The sequence below is a fragment of the Silurus aristotelis genome, assembly GCF_946808225.1.
Source record: "Silurus aristotelis genome assembly, chromosome: 10".
Classification (NCBI taxonomy): domain Eukaryota; kingdom Metazoa; phylum Chordata; class Actinopteri; order Siluriformes; family Siluridae; genus Silurus; species Silurus aristotelis.
Window position 1 is genome coordinate 29,917,588 of NC_139583.1, and position 6,162 is coordinate 29,923,749.

Here is a 6,162-nt window from a genome sequence, read left to right on the forward strand (position 1 = left end):
AAGCTGACAGTAATGCCTAGCCCTAGAGTAAAAAAAATACCAGTTCAGTAATGAAGATAGTTAATAAATGAAGTTCTTATTAAATAAAGACGTCCTCATGAGATCCAGTTAACCATGTGGAGATCATTAATACTGCTGATTACGACTATTTGCTACTGAAGAGGCAGCGTTTAATCTTCACTCCACGTGTTTTTGTTTGAGGAAAAAGAGCCGAGCGTCATCGTGAAATGAAAAAAGGTTCGATTTCGGCTCCTTGAACCCGAAGGTGAGGTTTTAAATGTGACCTCGTTGCTTTAAAGTAGAAACCTCAGCAGGAGTTTTCTTCCCCCCGAGAGCAGCGTGGTCTCTGACGCGGGCACTCGTACATCAGCAGGCACCTTCTGTCCCCGATGTCCATGACCTTAACTCTACAAAATGAAGACTAATGAATCATTAAGTAAAGCCGTCACCTGGCGGGATAAGCATTTACTCCTTCTCCTTCCTCGTCCTGCCGCAGCCGAGTCGTGTCATCGGCTGTGCGTGCAGAGAGAGCAGAAGGAACAGAATGTCAAATATTCAGAGAGGACAGCTGGAGGAGGAACAGGAGACCGTCCCTGAGAGACCAACAGAGAGAGACAGAAAGGTTCAATGACAAAAGTCCCCCAGACGACGATGTACAGCACAAAGCAGAGGATCTGTGGAATGTTAAAAAAGGAAAGGAGAAGTACAAAGGTGTCAGTGAGATAATTAGGGGAAAAAACAGTAAAAAACAGTTTTTACATTAATAACAACAGTTATTACCAACAGTGTTGTACCCAAAAGTTTGTGGACACTTGACCATAAGAGTTTCTCATTTGTTATAACAATCTCCACTCTCCTCGGGAGATGTTCCACCTCATTTTTTTGGACATTTGTGAAGATTTATTCATCCACAAGTGTGTAAGTTAAGTTGTTCAATAGGTTTGGCGCTCTACAGAAGGAGATCTTCCACTCCAACCCATGTAAAACATATCCTCATGGAGCCGGCTTTGTACACAGGAGCATCGTCATGCTGGAACAGGTTTGGGTCTCGTAGTTTAAGTAAAGAGAGTACCTTTGTCCATATATAAGGTCAAAAAGTTTGGAGACTCACTCTGTTTGTAAGAAAGTACTTTATTTATCTATGTTTTCACACGATCACCTTCAAAATAATCCACAGCAATACTGTCCTTCTGGAAGGTGTCCTGGAAGTCTTCTTTTGGAAGCGTGTCGAGCACCTTCTGCGATTCCTGCGGGATCTCCGCAACCTAAACAGAAGCACGGGTCACCCACGGCATGAAGAAGTCGGAGACGTCAAAATAGCACCAGCTGCACAGCTCCTGATGTACAGAGGAAGGTACACAGGAAGGACTTACAGTATAAAGGTCGGCCTCCCTGTGACTGTGCGTGCAGCCTTGTGCTGCCATCTGTTGGCACATTACAAAACTAGTTTCTTACCTTTTTGATCTCATATAACTCTATATTCAACATCGTTCTTTATCAAAATATCTGAAATATAGAAAAGAAAAATGAATGGAAACAGATCGTGTGTTTTTATGTTCTTTTGATGAAGAATGGAACTTTCTGCTGAATGCATGTATACAAAATAGTTCACATCTTTTTATTTTACTGTAAGAGTGTACAAACTTCTGCACTCGGCTCGATGCAGCGGTCGAATTGTACATTTATTTACAGCATGGCTCAGACTACATACAAACACATTTTGTGTATTTTTTATTTTACTCTTTGCTTCAGAATGTTTCCAAGCTCCTAATTGGTCCACACTGGTTCACCTGTCCTCGTCCCCGTCCCTGGTCTTTAATTATCGCGCACTCAAGTGTCTTGTTATCTCGTTCAGTATCACCGCTGTATAGCTTCAGCATTTCTGGAATCCTAACCGTTGTTAAAAAAAGCGAGTCTTTCGCAGATCTCACACTTTTTTCCATCCTTGGCCGTCTTTATCAAAAGTTTCTGAACATAAAGTTCATACCTTTATTACACACCATGGAGTTTATACTTCAAACATTAGAATATAGGCCACGATATGGTTTCCATAGCAAAAGTAGGATTTATATGCAAGGATTTAAAGAAAAACATCAATACGTTCATGGAAGGAGTCTCCAGTGTCAGTGTCGAAAGTTTACGGACACATGAGTAGTTTTTGTCTTACTGAGTCTCTGCTGAGCAAAAAAAACGGATGCGCATGTATTATAGTGTAGCAGAAGCTCAGTGTTTAAGTTCCTGGACTTCTGCTCAAAAGGTTGTGAGTTCAAATCCCACCAACACTAAACTGCCATTCAACTCTCAACTGCTGAGTTTTTTTACAAATTATTATCAGAAATATTGATGAAGACAGAGTTTGTGTGCATTAATATTTGATCCCCTGATCAACGTGAGCTCTGGATCACGATTGGCTGGAAGTTTAGGTGCGGGAGTTCAGAGCGTTGAACACACAGGTAGTTCAAATTCAATTCCTTTTTTAGAGTGTTTTTAATAATAGACATTGTCTCGAAGCAGCTTTACAGAGATAAAGAGGGTATAAAGTTAAATAAAAGAATGTATACGTTTAGTGCTGAGAGAGAGAGAGAGAGAGAGAGAGAGAGAGAGAGAGAGAGAGAGAGAGAGAGGGAGAGAGAGAGAGAAATATAGAAAGAAATAGTGTCAATATGTTTAGATGTGCAAAAGAGAAGTACAAAATATAATGAGGTTCAACAATAACAAACCGAAAACAGGTATGAGGAAGAAACCTTGAGAGGAACCAGACAAATCAAGTTTGCAGTCAGAGACTCCAGTTCCAGGACCATCCTGAGTAAAACAGCTATAGTGGGTGTTTCCTAATGACCTTACTCAGCACCATGAGGAGCTCAGTAGGAGATCCAGCATGAATCGCAGAAGGTGCTTAACACGCTTCAAAAAGAAGACTTCCAGGACACGTGCCAGAAGAATATTGAATATTGCGTTCCCTCTTAAATCTGGTTCCTCTCAAGGTTTCTTCCTATCGCCATCTCGGGGAGTTTTTCCTTGCCACAGTCGCCACCGGCTCACTCATCGTGGACAAACTTACTTATAAAGAACATATTCACTTTTTATCACCACATTATCTGTGTAAAGCTGCTTTGAGACAATGTTCATCGTTAAAAGTGCAATACAAATAAACATGAATTGAGTCAGGAGTAAAAGGGAAGTCATTATGATGTAACTACCGCAGAGATGGAGATTAAGGAAGTATAGTGTGGTAATGATCAACAAATGTAGGAGTGGATGGACAAAATGGTAAAAGATTTTGAGGACAGAAAGATACACATCTAAGACAGAAAAGAGGTTTGATAGTTGAGTTAAGGAGGTCGTCTATGTCCAGGTGGAAAATTCTTCTCTCAACAGAGGTGGAGGTCTTAAACACAACCTGTATCCCATTATTCATGCTGCTCTTTCATCCATTCCCAAGAAGATCAAGACCTTCACATGTCAACCAGGAAGGCCCCACCTAAGTACCTCCTCATCTACTCTCACATCGAGGCTATGCAGGGGAGGAGAGGATCCTCAACCCTGGAGCACACAAATTTGTGGAATCCTGCCAACCTCCCTCAGACGGAACAAGCAGTACGGAACAGATTACCACAATGGATGACTGAGAATCTTCACCAACACTGCTGATAAGAAAACTTTGCTGTTGTAGCGATGAGCCTGCTTCCTCGGCACACTGAACTGTGTGTGTGTGTGTGTGTGTGTGTGTGTGTGTGTGCGCGCATGCAGAGTGCTTGACTTGTATTTTGTTTTTATGACAGCTTTTTCCCAGTGTTTTCAGTCTCCTCTGAGTTTCTCTGCACGACACCTCATGGAAATTCCTTTCTTACAAACTCCTGTTTGCATCCGGCGTCTCGAGCTTCATGCTGTTATATTATGCATGCTGTGTTTTATTTACTAGTAATGAAGCTCGAAACGCGACATCAGATGTACACAGATAAGGGTTTTGGTTGGTGTTTCCTGGATAATCTTATTCCTGGATGACCCAAAGCTGAACTCTCCAACAGTGACGCTGGAAAAATCTGCATTTACATATATTTATATAAAGTGTTGTGCTAGAAACTCAGTTACTTTGTTGATTATTTACACCAAAAAGTAATGCGTTACTGTTAAAAGTAACTTTTTAGTTACTTTTTTAAAGAACCTTCTTCAATGTTTTCATTAATGCGCTTTCATGTGTTATGGTCTACAAACACAAAGTAATTTGTAAACACTATTATATTAAAGTCAGAGCAGCACACACTGAATATATCACAAGGATTTCTGAAATAAAGAACAAAACAAGCTAAATAATAGATTCACAATCAAACACTAAAGTGGCTTCTGCTGTTGTGTTGAGCTCTTAAACATGTTCCTTTCACAGCTGAAGTATGAGAACACAACACCGGGTTAGCGCATAGCTTCTAGCTCCTCAGGCATGGAGGTCCTGGAGGAGCTTCAGCAGATTGGAGTTGCTGTTTATCGCAGTAGATACGAGCTTCGAACCAGAAAGACACAGCTTACATTTGCCTTAAAAGTTTTTATTCTCAACTAAAGTGAAATAATGAGCATATTCCCACTTTGAGAAACTCGTCTTGCTCTCGCCTCGACTCGCCATTACTGCCGCACAGACCTGAATAAACGGAGACACGCCCACAGCGCATCTTCTTCCTGTTTACAGTGGTTCATCCACCAATCCTACAATGCGTCTCTGCTGTAAGCAGGTCAGACTGTTAGACTGTAGTCTACACTTCAGCCCAAATTCATTCATTTATAAAAGTAACGGGTAACAAACCACACGCTAACGGAGTTACTTTATTTAAAAACTAACGCGTTACAGTAATGCGTTACTGCCCAACACTGTTTATATGTATATTATACATGTAATTAATATGAAGTCATCCGAGTCGTGTCGGGACGTGAGACGTGTCGGGACGTGAGACGTGTCGGGACGTGAGACGTGTCGGGACGTGAGTCGTCATACTCAGAGATGACAAGTAATGAAGTATTTAGTTACTGCACTTAAGTAGACTGGTATCAGTTCTTTACTTCACTATTTAACTTTTTACTTTCACTCATTACATTTTTAAAAAACTATCTGTACTTTTTTCCCTGCTTGTGTTCTATATGGTGGATCTTCAGCCTTCTACTGATTGAAGGATGTGAGAACTTTTACCATCTCTGCTCATGCTTCTGGCCCTGCTGTTGGTTACAGTTCTCTCAGCAACATTTTCGACTCCAAGCTGAAATTTGATAAACAGGTACTGTAGGAGTCAGAAGAAGCTTCTATACCACTATGAATATTTTATGATTTGTTTTTAAATTTCCACACAGTGCGACACTAAGCAGAGATCCCTGTCCTTCTCTGACCTTCTCAGTCCTCGACCTTAAAGAGCTTGAATGTCTGCTTTTAAATATTCAGTAAACTCAGGTTAAAGGACTGTTTTCCTTCTGTCACAACTCCAAAATATATAAAATAATTATATTATATAATAACAATACTATAATATACATACATTATTTTATATTGTTAGTGTATCTATACACTGTATGACCAAAAGTATTAGGACACGACTTCTTCAGCTATATGTGCTTCTTCCCCAAACAAAGCTGTATTGGACGTCTTTGGATGTTGTAGCATGAAATGTTCCTTTTTTAGGAGACCCAAACCTGTTTCAGCATGACAATGCTCCTGTGCACAAATCCAGCTCCATGAAGATCTGCTTTACATTGATTGGAGTGAAAGATCTCCTGCTATAGAACTCCAACCCTTTTGAACGTGTCTGCACCCCAGACCTCTTCACCTTCTCACCCCCATCAGTACATAACTTTACTAACACACTTGAAGATGAATGAATCTCCACAAATCCAGTGGAACATCTTCCCAGAAGCACTTATCAATCTCATGGTCAGGTGTCCACAAGCCTTTGGACATAAAGTGAGTATAAGTATGTTAGCTTCTCTTTAATACAGTGTGTGTGTGTGTGTGTGTGTGTGTGTGTGTGTGTGTGTGTGTGTGTGTGTGTGTGTGTGTGTGTGTGTGTGAATAAGTCACAGACTTATTACACAGACGTGCAGACTTCAGGTGTTATAATTTGGTTTTCATTAGACTTGTATGTGAAGCATCAGGCATGTGGGATGAATTCAGCTGCAGGTAAATGA